The sequence below is a fragment of the Sturnira hondurensis genome, unplaced genomic scaffold (assembly GCF_014824575.4).
Source record: "Sturnira hondurensis isolate 20B ecotype Veracruz unplaced genomic scaffold, ASM1482457v3 Scaffold0006496, whole genome shotgun sequence".
Taxonomy (NCBI): domain Eukaryota; kingdom Metazoa; phylum Chordata; class Mammalia; order Chiroptera; family Phyllostomidae; genus Sturnira; species Sturnira hondurensis.
The window spans coordinates 2111668-2131513 of NW_028079127.1; the positions used below are offsets into that span (position 1 = coordinate 2111668).

A 19846-nucleotide genomic window follows, 5' to 3' on the forward strand; every position below is an offset into this window, starting at 1 on the left:
AAAAAGGATCTCCAAGAATATCAGCACAAAAACTCTGAATGTTAATCCTAAACTCACATAAGGGGGCCTGTGGCCATTTTCCAGGATAATTGTACAGTGGGGAAAGGGAACAATCCACATTCTTCAGAATTCATTTAACAATGGTTCATGGCACAACACTCATTCTTCAGACTCCTTGAGAGCACTACATTCTGCAATTAATAAGACCTGGTTCTGTCATTATCCACTATTTTATTCTAACATTCTCTTATACTCTGTTACAGAACCAGAACATATGCCAGATCCAGAGTAGTTACTGGGAATGACTATCCTCAATAGCTAGTACAACACACATATTGGCTTCTTGATACATAGGGTCCAAGTGGAAGCATCTGACCATAATAATAATGTCACATCCAAAGTCATATCCCTGGAGAACTTCAAAAATGTGTTTCCCCATAGAAAACTAGAATAGGAGGTGATAATTTAGGTTGTTAAACAAAAGAGACAGGTCTGAAAGAATGATAGTATAAACCGTTATCAAATAGTGACTGTAATTGTAGCTATCTGTTTGGGACATGAGCTGTTTTCTATAACATATCAATGTAGTTCCTATATCCTGATATTTAATTACTGATCTGGAGGATATTTTTCTCTATCACAATTGCTAGGGGACACCAAAAAGGAATCCTCATGTGTTCTATAACTCAAGACTTGTCAAAAAACAGCATAGTCAAACTGTCTAAAGATAACTTACTGACAGTATTATTTACGAAGATCTAAATAGACTAAAGGGATACCAAAGGAAGATGTTGGAGTAGCCTAGGGTTAACAAAACAGGAAGCCAATATTATTCCCAGACCTGAAGGGGCAAGAGGAGGTAGAAATTAATAAGACCTATAGTTGTATGAAGGGGTCATTCACTGGATGTTGTGATGTTTAGTAGAGAAATACAGCCATGGCCAGTAAAGGTCTGGTAAGAGATAAACCAGGGGAAAATAACACCCTGGTTTCTTGCCTTCCAACCTCCAGCATCCTACTAGTACTTCGTAGTAGCCAAATCCAGCCAGAAGCCAGACAGCAATGGAGCCTTAGCACTCAGCCAAAGAGCATAGGTCAGGGTGGAAAAGCATAGACATTTTATTTACAAGAAGCAACAGAAAATGATTCATCACATGGTTCACTAGAATGATGTTATCTTGTGAAAGAACTAGGGAAACAGGAGGTAGCAGACATCATAGATCACATGGTAAGATTCACACATGACAGAAGGTGGGTCATTCACACATGACCATGTAAGAGTGGCCACCTCAGCCACAGTTGGAGTGTCCAGTGATCCAAAAGTGTATCATAATACACTCTATAAAATAAAGGACAAGTTTCTATACACATACTGCAACCTCCATCACAAGAAGTGTGGTAAAATATTCAGTGACCTCATTTTAAATTTTGAGACAACATATTCACATTTAGCTATGATGTCTTGATGAATTTACCTAGAAAATAGAGATTTTCAGCATAGAGTAGAACCTACAACTAGGCATGCTTTCTAGATACCCCAGGCTATCAGTCAAGACTAATGATCCAGTGGATCCAATGATCATTAAAGTGTTTGAGGAAGATGAAGATGCTTCATGGAACCCAAGTCAATCTTCATGAAGAGAACAAAACAGAAATGTCAGGATTTGGGAGAAAATGTACATTTCTGTTCAATTTTTTAATAATGGCCCTTGACTTCCTATTTGGTTTTGTTTTCCTATTTAGAAACTCAATACCCAATCACAGAGTACCAGAAGAAGATGAAACCAGGGTTTTCCACCATGAAGTAAGAATCATCTGACCACTGAGCCACAAAGTGAGGCATTCCAAGCAGCACACAATCCACAAGTAGACGTGGAATACAATGCACTGGGCCCAAACAAGTCACAAGCAACTTGTAGGAACAAGTCTCACACACTACCTGAGTGACTACCCCCTTTGTTCTACTATTCCACCCCTGACCCACCCAAGGCTCACTGAGAGTTCCCTATGACCTTTAACTGGGAAGTGGTAAGGAAGAACTAGGCTTTCAAGTGCCTGTACACCATGTGTTGGAACCAGCCAAAACTGAAATTCTGTGCCATTACAACTTCATTCAAGGGCTCAAGATGGTGCGGAAAATATTTACCCAGTGGTTAGAACTTTAAGGATACACCTTGTTCACCCTGCCTGGGAAGATAGAACAAGGGTACACCTTGTTCACCCAGCCTGGTTTGGCTGGAGGTCAGGAACTCTGAAGGAATAAAAGTTCATGATTAGTGATAAGAACATTTACGGAATAGGTAGATCTCTCAAAACAGGCTCATATAGTGAGAAAAAGTGTGTCCCATGTGAATTTCATAAAAGGAAAAAATTATTGGAAAAGATTTTAGTTACCCATTGGGTATTGTTTACCCATTTTGGGTAAGTCATTAATCTCCCTTCTTCATCATCCACCATGGTGTTAAGGTTCATTAACAAAGTTGACAACATAACAAGTTATGTGTGAATGTAAAAAACGATTTCACTAGGCTAACCTGATTATTATTCCCTTGAATTTGTTTTCCTTTTATAGCATTCTTCTGTTAGCACCATCATCCTTGAACTTACAGAATGCCTTATTTTGTATTGTGATTTTACATGTAACATTGCATTTTCAACATAGATTCATTTTTCAGTGAAATAAAGAAAATATTTCTTATGAGCCCATCATTATTACTTTGTACCTTCTCACCCAGTGTCATGACTTATAGAAGATTCGTGTACAATGCTTAGTGGGATTTAATCATTTAACTTAGGTGAATGAAGTCCAACAGGACAGTAGAGCATGATCATGAGCAGCAGAGATTCTCCAGGTGATAGTACAGGCTCAGCAGACAAGGCAGACAGTGCAGGCACCTGAGCAATTGACCTGGAAGCAGGTACACAATGCCCTGGACAAGCAGAATACCATAATGGGCTCAAGGCGGTGAGGCACAGACCTGGGCCCAGAATGGCAGCAGAGATGGCAGCTGCATCACCTTCAGCTGCAGGCTTAGGGGCTGTGTACTGGGATGCAATGGGAGGCCAGTTTATTATCTTTCCCAGGGCCTTTAAGTGTGCCTCTCCTCTGCACAAATATTAGCTCCATCCTCAGCACCAGGATAGGAACACCAGCGCTCAGGCAGTGAACTTTGTCAGTAAATTATTACAGTGTAGTAGTGTATGCATGGATATTGCAATAAGACATATAAAGGAGTTATTTGGATTCTGCAAAGAACTTAGAATCTCCTGTATGGAAACCACTTCCACGTTGCAAGTCAAATACAAATTAAATTTAAAGATTGTGGCATTCCACATAATACTATTTTCAAATGAAGCTTCAGTTAAACCAATTATTAACAAGGAAGGTAATTTTAAAATTAACGTTTTCTTTTTAACTTAAAATACTATGATATACTTATAAACAGGCATTTGAATTATAGATGAAGTATGAAGCCACTTTCAGTTTCTTGTTCAACTTCCACATGCTACAGAAAGTGTCACAAGTGGAAAATGGAATTGTACAAATTTGCATTTTAAATCAACTTTAGATTTCACAAAACTATTTTAGAAAAACTGTTACACAAGAATCAACTTTGCATGTACTAAAATTTATACATTAAAATAATTTATCAGAGTCCTGACTGGTGTGGCTTGGTGGATTGAGCACTGGACTGTGACCCAAAGGGTCTCCAGTTCAATTCTTGGTCAGGGCACATGCCTGGGTTGATGGCCAGGTTCCCAGTGCGGGGCGCATGTGAGAGGCAACGACAGATTGATGTTGTTCTCCCTCTCGTTCTCCCTCCCTTTCTCTTTCCCTAAAAATAAATAAAACTATTTTAAAAAAATAAAATAATTTACCAGAAAATCTTCTCCATGTTTTCAACAGTCAATAAAATACTTTTAAGAGCTCCAGTAATATCTGCATCAGCAAATTTTTCTCAAAATTAAAAAAATTATGAAAACTCACTCATCAAAAAAATATTGCATTTGCCAAAAGTTGCTGATGTTGTGCCACGTATATTGATTGAAAATGAACTTATGTTTAAAATATTCAGGGACCCAATAAATGAAAAGCAAACCAGGAAACATAGTATGATCAATTAAGATACCACCTTAATTATTAGTACTTATTGTTTTATATACATTTATGCAACAAAAAAATTTTTTGCAAATGATGTTTATGTTATTATTCACGTATCACTATTATCTTTGTAACATTTATAAAATATGTTTAAATGTTAATAAATGAACTTAAAGAAATTTGGACGAATCATTTCAATTTATTTTGTCTCAACTTTCTCTCCTTTATGATTGGGTTGAAAATTATCTATTCCCTTCACAAGGAAATTCTAAGAAGAAAATTGATAGGGAAGAGCTTGGGAATTATAAGAAACTATGAAATAGAAATTTTTTGCATATCACCCGACTAAATACACATGCACTATCATATGCCCTCTTACATTTCATAAAAGGCTCTGTTGAAGAAATTCCAACACTTAAAGAAAAAAAACTAACATTTTTGTTTTTTAAAATCCTGTTTTCCTATAAAATATTGAACTTACGAGATTTGTGATACATGCTATTGTTGTGACTATTATTGTCCTCATTATTGTCAATGTTTTAATGTGTTTTTGAAAGTTTATCTTTCTTTCAAAGAATATATTTGCAGAACTTCACATTGCATTTGTATATTGCCATCTCTAATTACTAAATCATAGTGTTTAATTGTCTTGACATAGTTTCTTTTTTTGTTTTTGTTTATTTTTTATTGTTGTTCAAGGATAGTCGTCTCCATTTCTCCCTATCAATTTCCCTTGCCCCACACTCAATGCTACCCCAATTTGGCTTTGTCCTTAGGTCCCTTATACCTGTTCCCTGATGAGCCTGCCTTTCAAAGGTTACCCTGGGCCCTCATATGCTCAAAATGCCTTGTCAGATGGCATGTGCCTGACACGAGGTGAAGGGAAAGCCACTGGATTTATAGCAATACCTGACGTTAACTGTGTTTCTGTCCCTTGGAGAGATGCCTCTGGCCCTCAGATTGGAAGAGAACCTTTACTGATACGAATGCAGAAAATAAAAATTCTAAAAAGAGGAATTTGACCTCAGTTAAGTGGAAGTAGCAAGGAGGTACTGGTAAGATGTAGAGACTGTAAAATGGATCTTGTATTCAGAGTAAAGACACACACTGAAATAATAAAATAATTGAAAAACACACCTCAAAGTGTCTGTGATGTGGGAGCAAAGAGGTTTTATACACAAACTGGGGAAGATGGGTTTGGGTGAGGGTGTCTCCCTATCAAGGAGGAAATGACAGAACTAACAATCAGCCTTTTGTTTTCATATCATGACTGTAGCTCCCTCACCTGTGACTTTACCTAAATAGTCCAAAGACATTCTTAAATTCATTAGTGTCCATGGGCACTATTTCAGATAATGAGCATTTGGGACACTGGGGGGCCTTTTTATAGCCTCAGGTCTGGTGATACAGTCTGGTCATATGATGACAATGAGCCCTGCTCCTAAGAAAAAGAAAATGCCTTTTGGTTTAGTGGAATCCCAGTTTTGCACATTTTGGACTTGGGTAAGAAATATTCTCACCAACTACCACAGGGTACTTTATAGTCCACAAAAATTTATATCTGTTAGGACTTGAAGAAAAATGGTTTTTTGTTCTCACTGATGGAGAAATAATTGAGAGGTATTTTTCCTTTTTCTGTTTTGTGATCTGAGCCTGATTTCCTGCTGAGAGAGGTCTTTTATTAATTCATTTATTCACCTACTCATTAATAAACATTTCTTGAGTAGGTATTTTGCGTTAAGGTGCTGGGTGTATAGTGGTAAATAAGACAAAGTATTTCTTCCCTTGTGGAGCTTACAGTATAATTTAGAGGAGATAATTACACAAAGAAAAGATAATTTCAGGTAGTGGGGCATATTATAAGTGGTAATAGGATGAATATGACAATGGGAAGGGACATTTTAATTGATAGAGAATTTCTTTCTGAGGTGTTGACATATGATTTCTGAGTGATGCATAGACATTACAATAATGTAAACAAATAATAGCTCAAATCATTTTATTTTTCTTGTACAAATACAGGATATCTAGAGGGGGCAGTTTAGGACCAATGTATCAGTTCAATGGAATATCAAGAACAGAGGCTCTTCTTATCACTTTGATCTTAATTTTTAATATGTTGAATTTTCTAATGATTCCAGAGTGACTGCTGTACCTCTCTGTACCAAACATGTATTCAGATCAAAAAGAGAAGGAAGCTGCAGGGTGTGTCCGAACTGGCTGCATAACTGATGGCAGCAGCAAACACAAGAACTGTGGGGCCTAAAACTTTTAAAGTACTTTTGTGTAAAAGTATTAACAAAACATAAAGCTCATTGAAGCTCATCTTTCAGATGTTTCGACTACTCTTTTAGATTGTCCTAAATATGGCCAGTGGGAAGTGCATCAAGCAGTTCTTCTATAATTTTGGCGTGACTGCATTGATATTTACATACCTCCTTGTTTTTAGGGTGCATCTCACCAAAAAAGGTACAGTGCTCTGTTCAAGTGTTACTTAAAATAATACTTCCTCTGTGTAACTAAGCTATCAGTTTGATACAGTTAGTTCACTTTTTAATTTTATACTCAATTTAAGAATTTTATTTGTCTATTTTTGGTTTAATTTTGAATATGTAAAACATTTACAGGTTTTAAAATAAAATTAATATAAAATTATATGTACAGTATAAAGTCGCTGCTATCCATAGCCTCTCCATTGTATTCTTACTTATCCCTATCCTAGTGTATCCTGTCCCTAATATATCCTTTGAGTTTTTCACTTTGCAAAAAATAAGCAAATATAAAGTGCTGCTGGGACCACCATGGATCATTTAGAAAAAAGATAAGCTGGATCCATATCTCAGACTGTACTGTAGGGAAAATGAAGTCAGTCAGGCTCACTCACCCAGATGTCTGGGAAATGATGACTTAGTAGTATTCATATAATCCTGAGTATGGGCCCACAAATGCAGAATCACTTTTTATCATATAATCTTTTAGCATCCTGCTGACTTTGTGTGCATTTACTGTATAAGGGAGTCGGGACTTCCAGGAGTGCAACACATGGCTTCTGTGTCTGTGGCTCACCCCACCCCAGAATAAAGGCGTGTCAGACATCCCTAGGGCTCCATGAACTTTCTTCCATCTGTCAGATTCCTGTGTGAACCTGCCGGGCCTTGAACAGATGCAAGACATATATACTCAGAAGAACAAAATGTTAAAGTGAAACCACACAAGGTACAGGAGACAATGAGTACATTTTGATTTATAATCCAGGCATATATCTACAAATATGACCAAAATCAAAAGCAGTAAGATGAAAGATTGATTACTTTGATAACATGAAAATAAAATAAATCTTTAAATGGCAAAAATTACACATAAGCAAAGGCAAATAATACAGTTACCATATTTATGACCTATATCACAGACAAAAAACTAATCTGCCAAATATAGCAAGGGCACTTAGAAATCAAGAAAAGCACCAAAATGGACAAACTGGAAAAAGACATGATAGAAAAAATGGACAAAAATTCATAGATATTTTATAAGAAAAAAGAGCATTCCAATAAATCTTAACTACATGAAAGATGCTCACCTTTACTGATAAGAAAAATAAATGAAAACCACAAAAGACAGCATTTCTCAACTACAAGACTGACAAAAATCTGAAAGCATCTTTTTAGACTCAGTTTTGGTGAGTGTGTAGGGTAACAGTCTCTATCATATGCTGCTACTAAAATCAAAAAAAAGAGATAAACTGTGGAAGAGAATTTGACAATATCTAGCAAGACTACGTAGGAAAACAACCCAACCCACTTCTAACTGTGCAGAATATGTACCTCATCAAATACACCCCAAATTATTTATTGAGGTACTGGTTGTAATAGAATAAAATTAGAAACTAAAATGTCCATGAGTAGAGGTCAGAGTGAAGCAGTAGTCACACAATGAAGTACTATGCAGCTGTGAGAAACAATGCATAGTATTGTTCAAACATCTGTTCAAACATCTGTATGAACTGATATGGAACAATTTCCCAGATGTATTGTTAAGTGAGAAAAGGCAAAGGGCTTTTATAGTGCTCCATTTTTGTGTGTTATATAAGAAAAAGGAACAAAGTTGTTAATTTTTTTAGTAAATATATTAAGTAGAAAGTATGTGAATAATAGGTAACATTGCTTTCATTTAATACCCACAGAGGATGGAATGGGCATAGAAATTTGCTGAGGATTCGGATTATAGTAATGATACCCAAATGTGTATTTTAAATAAGGATGAGAAGTGATCAAATCTGCACTTCGAGAAATGTTCCATCACACCATGAAGAGTGACTTACGAGGATATATGAATGATCTAGGGAGACCAGAGAGAAGACTGCAGCAAAAATCTAGGATGGATGATTAAGTAAAAGAATCTGAAAAATGTCTTCTAGAAAAAAATGTGAGAAAATGTCCCAAAAAATCTTTGTCCATAACTGGGAGGCCATGTTAAAGGTGATTAATTTCTTATAGATACATTACTGGAGAAATGTTAAAATAATTATAGATTTAAAGAAAGAACAAGTCACTTTCATTATATCATGGTCAAGTGAGGCTCTGACTCTTAAGTTAAATGTAGACAATTATTCCACATTGTAGCATCATTTACAGTCCTCACTTCACAACCTTCCTCGTCCTGTAAAGCTCAGCCCACACACCACACATCTCTGCATTCAGGGATTATTTCTGGCCCATTCTCCCCCTGATTCCTCTTCTTAAAGTTTTCATGATGCCTTGTGCATATTTCTACAACTGTACTTAACACACTGTTAGGAAATTTTCTGCTTGTGTACCTCTCTTACCTGTAAAACACAGGTATCTTACAGGGAAGATAATTTTACCCATCTATGTCTCCATGGTAAAAATTTGAGGACCTGGCCCATGGTACATGCTTGATACACATTGACTGAATGAATGATTAAAGTACTGAATGAGTTAGATTTGGCAGAAACAAAAATAACCTGCTTTTTTATTAAAGAATGCACTGGCTGGTGTGGCTTAGTGGATTGAGTGCCACCCTATGAACTGAAAGGTCACCGGTTCAATTCCCTGTCAGGGCACATGCCTAGGTTGTAGACCAGAACCTCAGCTGGGGGTGTGCAAGAATCAATCAATCAATATATCTCTGCACATTAATGTTTCTCTCCTCTTTCTCTCTCCTTTCTCCTTCTCTAAAAATAAATAAATAAAATCTCAAAATAAAAGAACTAATAAGTAGATAGAATTAATGCATCAAGCCTGACCAAACACTTTAGCCTGAAAAAGATCTAGACATTTTTTAGATTCATTCATTTTCTCTACAAAGTAAAAATATTAAATATTTGTAGGATTAATCAGTAAATATTGCCTTATAATTTTCTTACTGATAGCTGTGAGGACATTTGCCATAGATCAAAGGAATTCATCCAAACTTCATTAAGTCAGAATCCTAGTAAGGAAGATTTAGAGACCAGAGAGTTTCACTTTGGATTCTTTCAGAGCGAGCTAACATTAAACCCCAGGATTATATGTACTAATCTCTATTCTGTGCACAGACACACATAATCTATATAATCCACTGGTGGTGTTAGTACTTCAATTTTAAGGAAATAGAAGTTTTATTAATTCTGATTTAATTATTTACACTAGATTATCTAGTAAACTGCAGCATTTTTAGACTCACCATCATTATAAGATTTTCTCTACTAATTGAGTTTAAACAAGTAAATGTATTAGCTTAAAAAATAAAAATAATTCTTTAAGAAAGGAAAAAACAAAAAATAGAAAATTTTTTCCACTTCTGATCATCTATCCTAAGAAAATGACTATGAACAGAACTATTTTGTTTCAGAAACAGTTCAACATATCACTTTTTTAAAATATCAGAAAACAGGGAGTATCCTACATGTCCAAACAAAGGAAGAATAATTAATAGAAATATGGTATACACAGTATAAGTTTTTCAAAAATCTGATTTTCCTTTGTTCCTTTCCCCCCAATCTGGTCCTCACTGACAGTAATTTTTTTTGTAATTTTTCATTTAAAAGAGAGAGAGAGAGAGAGAGAGAGAAGGAAGTTATCAGAAGCTAATGTCACCACCTTCTCATCCGACTAAGAAACTCACCGTACTTGCCATCATGTCACCATTCTTACAAAAGAGTGCCCCAAAACCATATTATTGTTATTACTCTAGGTTTCTCCCAATTCCATTTTTAGGGGACTTTCTATTGTGCTCTTCTGGATTCTTCTGTTTACTCAAGCTTTTTTTTAAAGCACATTTCCCCTGGCTTTATATCTTATTTTTACTAATGTTCTATTTTTCCTAAATATTAAATTTTATCTGAAAACAGCAAATTGTAAGTGACTAACACTTCCCAACCTCTCATTCTCTCTTCAATAAATACCAATAGGGCTTTTGACCCCAGAAATTAATTGAAAAAATCTTAATAAGGACAAAAATGATTTCACTGAAGCTAAATCACTTGAAAATTTTTCAGTTCTCACTTTACTAGATTTTTTAATAGTACTCTGTGCCAAAGATTGGAAAACTACAGTCCAGCACATGTTTTGTAAATAAAGTTTAATTGGAACACAGCCCAGCTCATTTACTTAACATGTTATCTATGGCTAGTTCTGTACTATAATGGCAGAGTAGTCTCTCCTTGAACAACTCTCTTTCCTTAGCTTCTCTAACAAGTCTCTTGGTTTTCCAGCTGCTTCTCTGGCTCATCTAACTCTCATTTTTTTAGTATCCTTTTCAGGCCCCTCTTTTTCTACCAGTTTTAAATAGTGGAGTTCCATGGGCTCAATCTTGAATCTTCTCTTCTTATACACTGTTGGGGACTGCTCTGCCTGGTTTCAGGAATTGTAACCACCCCCATAGCTAAGGATGAGTGAGCAACCTCCAGAATGCAAGCCACAGGAAACAAAGTTTGTCTCTGGTAGAAAATGCTGTCTCAGTTTCCTCTCCCTGCCCCCAAAGCATGGTTGATGTTGATGATGGGTAAGACTCCTCACAATGGGGGGCAACCTAAGCCAGACTCCATCACTTGGGAGGCCATCATGGAAGGACTGGGGGCTCTGACAAAGAGGGAGCAATGAACCCTTGCTCCCTGGCTATGTGACATAGCCCAAGTCCCCATGTAATCTGAGAGAAGCACTTCCTAGCTCTAATCCACTTAAGCCTGAAAACCTGATGGGGAGGGGTGCAGCTCCTTGCCTTGCTAGAGCAGTATTGGTTGGGGTGGGGGGGGGGTGCGGATCTGGCATAAGAAAGAATTCTAAAAAGTCCTGTGAAAGCTGCTTTGCTAAGAGTGCTTTCATTCATATGTTAAGGGTCCGAGCAGGAAATGAGTATGTCTCCCAAAGTTTCTGCAATCCTCTTTCCTGACAGACACTGACTCAGACTAAGCCCTCAGATTTCTTTGAAATGTTATCTATTGTTTGATCCTTGCCACCCTGTATTCCTGTGTATTACAACCCAGTAAAAGCCCCTGGAGGAAGGGGCCCCACGCCTTCGTCCTTTGAGAAACTGGCCACCTCTCCTCCCCAAGCAGATCATGTCTTGGTAGTGTTTACTTTCATCTGTGGCAGACAAGGTGACTTCGGGCAGTCGCCCCCACAATACACTTTCCCCTGGGTAACCTCATCTATTCCTTTGCCTATAATAGTACCTCTAGGTTGACAATTCACAAGTGCATATCACCAACTCAGACCTCTCCCTTGTGTTCCAGAATCATTTAACAACTGCATATTAATATCTCCACTTGGATGCTTCACTGGCTTCTCAAAGTCTAGAACTACACTTTTACTACCCTACCACCATTCACACACACACACACACACACACACACACACAATCTGTTTCTCTTGAAGAGTTTCTTATATAAATTTATTAAACTTCCATAGATCTATTAGCTCACACTAGGAAACTGGAAGTTATATTTGATAAACTTTTCCTCAATTTAGTATTAGCAACTCCACTGTCAGGATAGGTCTTGAATCAATTTAATCTTCTTTACATCATGGCATCATTTCTGCAAGCCACTATCATTTTTTGACTAGGCTAATGTACTAGTCACCCTCTACCTTATTCTTAGCCTTTTTTCATATTATTGTCTATAAATCTAACAGAGAACATTTTAGATATGGCCTAGGTTTCTCACTGTAGGGTTCTATACAATCTAACCCCTATCCACACTTCCTTCTTCATAACAGGGCATTCTACTACTTGTCTATATGCACCATGCATAATAACCTCTTTATGAACATAGAGGGTATCAAGTTATTTCATCTTAGAGACTTGAATTCTTTCCTTTCACTCTTCAGCTAGTTAACTCTATGCAAATTTCAATTCCCAGCTTCAACATTACATCCTCAGAGTGACCATTCTTGACCACCCAGTGGTCGGGTCCTCTGATATAACCTCTCACTATACTTGACTTCTCCTTCATAGAACACCAAGTATGACTCAAAATCCATAAGAAGAGGTGCTGAAAAATTAGCAGATTACTTTGTTTAGATGAAATAAAATTAATTTTGCTTCTATCTATTGTCTAAAGTAAATGAGAAATTCAACTTCAGTAATACTTGGGAATTCCCAACAGGAGATTACAACAAGTATCAGGGTAACTACGTAGCACCAGGGAGGATAGAAAGCTTTTCCACTTTCCCACACAGGTTAGTGTTGAGATGCTTATTGCCCAAGATCATGTGGTCAATGCTTTCTAGGTCCTCAGGTGACTGTTTCTGTGCTATGCTCCAACAAATCCTTAGGAGCACCTGCCTAGATCCAATACACAACTATTTCTCTAAGGACTTGCTAGTTTCTTGAAGTCCCAATGTTTCAGAACCCCCAATCATTCTCCTTTCCCTAGTCAAGAACTTCACCTCCTCACTGCATTTCTTCTCAGAGTAATCTTTTTTTTCTCTCCTTATCCAAGTCACCTACCTTATCCCAAAGCTTTATTATCTGATCCTTGTTGGAGGAAATGTTCTATCCAGCCTTACTGATTCTCTTGTAAGTTCATGGACATAAATCAAAGATTGGCTTTCACCATTGTTTAGTAACCCTAGCAAGTTTTCCTAGTAAGCTTGCTTTCCTGTTGTCTGAAGTAGTTCTTTCATACCTTCTCTCTTTTAATCACTTCCCACCTCTCCTATACCTCCTCACTCTCAACTAATGATTCTCTTTATACATCTTTAGGAAAAGTGAGTCAGGTATACCAATGTCCTCACATTCCTCACACTAGATTTATAAACCTGTTTAAACCCATCTCTTTCTTCAACCCTGTTGCAAATCGGGGCACTTCCTAATTTCTATTAATACCAAGTATCCATCCACCTGCCCTCTGGATTCTTTTACTTCTTGCTTTCTGTAGAAATTTTCTTCTTCAGTTATCCATTCTCTGTTGCATTACCAATCTCTCTCCTCACCTGTATTAATTTCACCAGCATACAGACTCGCTTATTATTTCCCATTTGAAAGTTAAAAATAACTCTCCTTTTTCACCTACCACCTTATTTCTCTGATTCCCTTCATAGCCCAATCTAAAAGCTCTAGTTTCTTTTAGTTACCAACTTTCCACTGACACCTCATCTTCTGTAATTCTGGTTTCTACTTTTATCATTTAAATAAAAAATGTTTTAGTGAAAATCACCAGAGAATTCCATGTTACCAAATCCTACTGACATTTTAAAACCAAATTTTCACGCAATCTCTCAGAGGCAGTCAACATACTTCCTTTTTCTAAAAAATCCTACACTTTTGCTTTAATAATAACACTCAGTTTTCTTCAAGACAGGCTGGCCATGAGTCTTTTAGCTACCTTTTCAGGTTTCTACTCTATCAGTTATATAAATGTTTATATTTTCCAGGCCTTGAGAAGATAGTCATTACAGAAACCATTTCTCAGAGGTGACTGAGTCCCTGGACCAAGTTCTGTCTAATTCAGAAAGATATCAGCTGTTCTGGGGTTAGAAACTCAGGCAGTCATAAAGCCAGGGACTTTATTTGTACAACTGATATGACTTTTAGTTCATTCTGAGATGACAAACTTAATAACAGGGTTCCTTAATTCCCATTCTAGTGGCTAATGTCCTTACTTAGCTCTGCCTCAAACATGCCCTGTTTGGGATAGACTAATATCTTGATCTTGGCAGTTGGTCCCATTCATTAGCAGGAAAATCTCACCTTCAAGAATCTCTTATTCTGTGTTCTTCCTTTTCTACTTAAGGTCATTTACAATCTAAAACAGGTAAATAAATCCTAAATATAGTACACACAGTATATGAATAGCCAACTTTATTGAATACTTGACTTTTAATATGTCATCCCTATCAAGCCTCCAAGACTACTAAGCAGAGTGGTCCTGCAACAACCCTGATTTCAATGTTGCATGTTTTATTGTGTCCAGGTGATCATAATCTTGAAAATTTGGACACATTCAGCATAACCTACAATTAACAATGCTCTGTCGAATGTAGCAAAGAGACACATGGGTCTCTGTTCAGCATGCTCCTGAGACTTCTAAGTCATACAGGAGTGAGCTCTGGGGAAGGTGCTATTTTGGGAAGTCATATTCTACATGGATGAGTGACTATCAGTCAAGGAGGTCCAGGGTGCATTGTTATCCTAATGATTTAACAGCCCCCTCATTGGCCTTCACTTGCCATGACTGTCTATTTAAAATTTTGCATGTAATCATAGGACTTTTGGTAGTCCCACATCAAAATTACAAACACCCACAGCACATTTTCCACAGCCACAATGTCTCCAGAATTGTTATAAGCTCATCCAATTCTTTGAAGCAACTAAGGAACAACCGCTCTGAAATTTATCTTCTATTTTTCTCTCTCAAAAAAAATCACAACTACATAAGAGTTGCTGCATTTAGGATTTTTAGTGGTAGAACTGGCTGTAAAGAAAGAATAAAATTTCAGCTCTATATTATTTTTTTCTTTACATATTTTGAATGCTGGAATTCTGGTTCAGGGAAAGACCTGAGGCAGAACTGACCTAGAAATTTCTATGATTTTCCACAGTCTCTCTGTGGACCACATGTTTTCACTGAACAGTAAATAAACGATGAATGATGATTGTGGATTAGAAAGACACAAAACACAGGTTCAATCACAGTGAAGAAGAAATCATCAACAAATTAAAATGTGTGTGTATTTGTTCAGAGCAGCAAAAAAAACTATAAATAAAGTGAGTCTTCAAGATTCAGTATGTAAACAGTAAACTATCAATGGAGATTTGGAACTGAGATATTAGAAACTCAAGAAGGAAAACAAATAATTTAAATAAACAGATTTTTCTTTGTATTTAAAATTCATACAAAAGAGAAAAGACCTTCTAACTTAGAAAATACAACTATTGGACTCATATATAATAGAGGCAGAAAAAGCCCAGTCTAGGCAGAAGACTGCAGTTGTGAGCTAAACCCACTTTAAGAAAGGCCTTAACAGAGGTGAATAAAAAGAGGACCTACAGGGAGGAAAGGGCTGTGATAAATATAACTTGTAGTAAGTTGGGGCTACATTGGAGCAATGAAATTTACTCAGACCTTCTAGAACATGGGAGCTGAGGGAAGACAAATGTTGGGAAAGGAAGAAATGACAGAGCTCACACTAACTCTCACCAAAAACCTGAAGGTCCAGTCTTTGGAACAGTAGCTATGTGCATTAAGACATGTAGAGAGAAGATACTTTTAGAGCTAGTTTGAGAAAGTATTTTCTCTATGGAGGTGTGATTTGTTTAGTTAGGCTTTAATTTCTCTGAGAAAATTTACTGTTTTTGAATCAGGGTGGGGGGATTCGAATTACTTTTTTAAAGTGTCACAGGAATTTCAGGCATGTTACAATGCTATCATCTGGTGCCGATAGTCCAACCCTTTGAGCAGCTTGTTTAAATGAGGAAGCTGCATCTACTTTGAAATGAGAGACAGAGTCATGAATGAATCTCAGCCTGGTATACCTTGTGGCCTTGTAATTATGTGATGTCCTAAAGAGATCTATGTCAAGTTTCTAGGGCAACAAGATATGCTTGTAACTGTTTTAAGATTGTGAAATACCCAATTCCCTTTATAGTGGAGTGTAACAAAGAAGGAGGGGTAAGAATGGTAGCCCAGAGTCTTTCTCTAAAGCAGGTAGCAACACCCTCAGAATGAGCATAGAATTGACCTTGAAGTCTATTAAGTTAATAAGACAAAGGAGAAAGAGAAGGGAAATAGTGTCCCTTAGAAGAAGTTCAAGGTTTCTCTCTACTGTTCTTTAGTTTCAAGACCCACTGAAAATTACTACATTTTAGGATAACTTACTGGCCGTACTCATGGATAAAGGAAAATATTGTTGCAGTCTTGTTTCTAAAGTAAAACATTTGTCTTTAGCTTCTTCAATTACCACCTCTGTAGAAATAGACTGAGAAAGCCAAATACATAACTTTCATGAGCTCACACAAAGGTTGAGGGTGGCATGATCAGATGTACATTTTAGAAGTATATCTGGGGCTACAGCGTGAAAGATGAATTGAATGGGGAAAAGTAACTGGCAGGGAAATCAATTAGTGGAGGAGAGAGGATGAGGCTCTGAACCAGAAATTTAATTATCCTTCGTATGCTCAAATACTTTGAGGATTTGTTCTAAAGTTTCCTCAAGCTCTAAAATTGTTCCTTTTTTATTCACATATCAAATCAATGAAGCTCTGTGGAGGTAGCTGAACAAAATTGACACTACTCATGCTTTTGTAGACTTTAACCATGTGCTTTGGGCTCTCCTGCAGCCCCACCCCAAACCAGAGTACTGCTCTCTGAGGTTCAATTTCCTATAAAAGACTTTCCATTCTCTGGTCCTCTAGTTCCTGTAAGTCTCTCTCCCACCCCCTCCACCCTCCTTACCTCCCAGCTTTCTCCAACCATCTGAAATATTTCTTCTACACATGGAAACCAGTGCTGTACATAGAATGTTGTGGGAAAAGTGTTTTCTGTTGAGATTTTAATACTTTTTAAAATAGTGCCTAGAGATTAGTAGCTCTTTGGACCTACTTAATTATATTCTAGCCTTTCTTGGTCACCAATAACATAATATATGTCAGCATTTTCTAGATAAACAGAATCAATAAGATACATAGAGATATACATAAGAGGAGATTTAAACAGGAATTGGCTCACATAATTATGGATGCAAAAAAATTCCCACCATCTGCCAACCACAAACTGGAAAACCAGGAGAGCCAGTGGGGGGTATACACATAATTCAGTCTAAGCCCAACGACTTGAGAAGTAAAGAAGTCAGTGTGAAAGGGCAGGAGAAAATGGATGTTTCAGCTCAAGCAAAGAAAGCAAATTTGCCCTTCCTTCACCTTTTTATTCTATTGAGGCCCTCAATGGATTGAGTAATAGTCACCCACTTTGGTGAAGATATCTTTACTCAGTCTACTGATGCAAATGCTAATGTCTTCTAGAGACATCCTCATAACCACACTTGGAAAATATGTTTACCAGGTACTTGGGAATGCCTTACCCCAATCAAGCTAACTATGAAAACTGACCATCAGAATGAAAATAGGAGAGTGCTCACTTTGGCAGCACAAGTACTAAAACTGGAACAATACAGGGAATATTAGCATGGCTCCCAAACAAGGATGATATGCAAATTTGAGAAGAGGAAAACAACTCATTTACCTTCTCTGTGTGCACACACCCACACATCCGTCTTTTGGGGAAAGAATTACCTTACATTGGGTTGACTCAGGCATTGATTGCACACCCATCAAAAGTAGGAAGTTAAAAGCAATAGTGACCATCATATCACAACTTCTCACAATTCTTACATTTAAAAATTGCAGTGTTTTACGATGAATTCGTCATTTGTTTTCCACAGAAACCCTCTGTAATAACTTCAATGATGTGGAAAGTAGGGCTCGGAGAAGTGGAGTTTTCTGCCTACTGCAACATAGTTCAATGTAGCAGATCTGGGATTCAGTCTAGTGTCTCCTGGGCCCATTCCTGGTTCTTTCCCCTCCTTACCCTGAGATAAATGTGTAGGTATGAAGTCAACTGAGCATGTTTATCATTTTGAAAGCAAGTATTTTTCACTTTGTATCTACTCCTTAGTTTTTCCTAAACAGTTTCATTAGCAAGCACTCCATTTTGAAACATTTTCCAGTTCACCAAAGCTTGTTACACTCCTCAGTATTCATAAACACTATTATTCTCCTGCAAAACTGAATAACCTCTGTATTTAGTGTGTATGCCCATGCTGAGTAAGAGAGAAAAAGGTATTTTTCAATGTGTCAACTTCGCTATAATTCTCTTAGGTCATGGCTATTTAAACCCTCAAATCTATAAATTGGCTATTACATCATTGTCTCCAGAGGTTCTTTCAGTTAAAAAATTACAACTTTAATCTTCATCTCCAGCATACAAATTGAGAAGAGAACAGGTAATTTCCATCATCCAATTGCTGCTACAAAATAATCCAGCTCACTGGGAATTATAGAATTGGTTCCTGGCATTTTGTTTGCTGGGAAAAATATTTCTAGAAACTTTACTTGCTCAGAACACTTAGCTAAAAATGGTTGTAGCATCCTATAGACTGGATTCTCTATGCCTGATCTTCTTGGGATAGAAGTTACTAGGGATAGAACTTCTAGGGATAAAAATTCCTTTCATCCATCTAGTCCCACCTCCAAACTCCAACCAAGCAAAGTGGTTGGAAACATTTAAATTTCTTTTTATTATTTTTTTTGGTTTCTCCTTATTTGCTGCACTTTAACTAAACCCCAAATCCTCCCTGGGGATATGGATTCCACACTTATGATTTGAGTGCATCTGGGACTCGTCGTGTAGTGAGAAAAACAAGTGTTCTTGTTTCTCAGATGCACTGTTAGATAACAACATGGAATTAGCTAAGTCTGTTAATTAAAGAAAAGTCTGGGTTATCCATGACTGCAAACACAGTTACACAGCATTGTTTTTCTCATCCTAGGTCCAAACTCACTTTCCTCCCTCCTTGTTCTTCTTAGAATTTCTCTTAGAGATTATTACTGCAGACATAGTTAAGCAGATATGTTTGCATCTGAGAAGTGTAAAAATATATAAAATGTAAGCACATTCCAGCAAGATGTTTGCTTTCTATGGATCGCTAAGACATTCCCTTTAGATATCTCAAGGGAGACTTTATTCACATCTCTCAACAAAATATATTAAATCAAACAAAACCAGCTTTATGTATTGTATGTATCATAAAAGACCCACCTTCTCAGATCCTGATTTGAAAAGGAATGTTTAGAGATTTTAATAACTTAGATTAGATTAGTGAGGTAACACATGGAAAAAATTACTAAAGCCTACAGAAGATTATATCAATTCAAATTTACTACAGCTATTGTTTCTAATATTTTAAATATTTTACATATTTTTGTAGCACCTTGGTTTGGATATCAGAAGGACTTCCCCACATTGGGGAAGTAATACTTTACCACCTACAAAATTAAATTCCAAGGCTTGTTTTTGCCAAAAGTGTCTTTTGATACCTTCAAGTTTGTCCATCAGAAGATCAGAGAGAATTCTCTGGTTCTGAAATTAATAAAGACATTACTATTGAAAGTATCAGAAACTCTTCTTCCATTAGTTTCTTATGCTCTTTGCACTGTTTATAAGAAACTTGCTGCCCAGCTACAGGTTACTCATTCTGGGTGAGGAAAATCAGGAAAAAGAGAAAGTCAAAAGAAGAGACATGGGGG

General features: G+C 36.9%; 1 non-coding gene across 1 annotated transcript; it reads left to right on the forward strand.

The window, feature by feature from the left end:
* The first annotated feature begins 17671 nt into the window (after window positions 1-17671).
* On the forward strand, window positions 17672-17781 carry LOC118989677 (U6 spliceosomal RNA). Its single transcript, XR_005067054.1, has one exon. It is a non-coding gene; the product is annotated as a U6 spliceosomal RNA (small nuclear RNA).
* Window positions 17782-19846: the final 2065 nt, after the last annotated feature.